The sequence below is a fragment of the Penaeus monodon genome, chromosome 25 (assembly GCF_015228065.2).
Source record: "Penaeus monodon isolate SGIC_2016 chromosome 25, NSTDA_Pmon_1, whole genome shotgun sequence".
In the NCBI taxonomy this organism is placed as follows: Eukaryota; Metazoa; Arthropoda; class Malacostraca; order Decapoda; family Penaeidae; genus Penaeus; species Penaeus monodon.
The window spans coordinates 34634912-34635256 of NC_051410.1; the positions used below are offsets into that span (position 1 = coordinate 34634912).

General features: G+C 37.4%; 1 protein-coding gene across 1 annotated transcript in view; it reads right to left on the reverse strand.

Moving 5' to 3' along the window:
• The window catches only part of LOC119589449, a gene marked incomplete at its 3' end in the record, with an annotated part of 2287 nt that overhangs the window by 495 nt on the left and 1447 nt on the right, over positions 1–345 (reverse strand).

Genomic DNA, 345 nt, shown 5'->3' on the forward strand with positions numbered 1-345 from the left:
AGAAAGAGAGGGACACAAAAGGTGATATCGAAATGTACATATGATAATCTTAAGGAATTTCCCTTTAAAAAATTACGTTTGTTAAAGCTTTCCCTAAACTAAATTTTCTGTATATCAAGATACCTTACAGAAAACGAATATATTTAACCAGAAACTTTACACAGCCAGAGCCATTGCTTATTACAAATGTATGATTACTGGGCAGCTAATGCAAATTATTTAGTATGTACAGGTCAACGCTGTATTTACGGGTATAGTAGGAGTGTGTGTGTGAGCCCATAGCCCCCACTCCCCACCTATGCCGCCAGGAACAATCACATACAGTCGGCTTCTGTCATTTTAAGA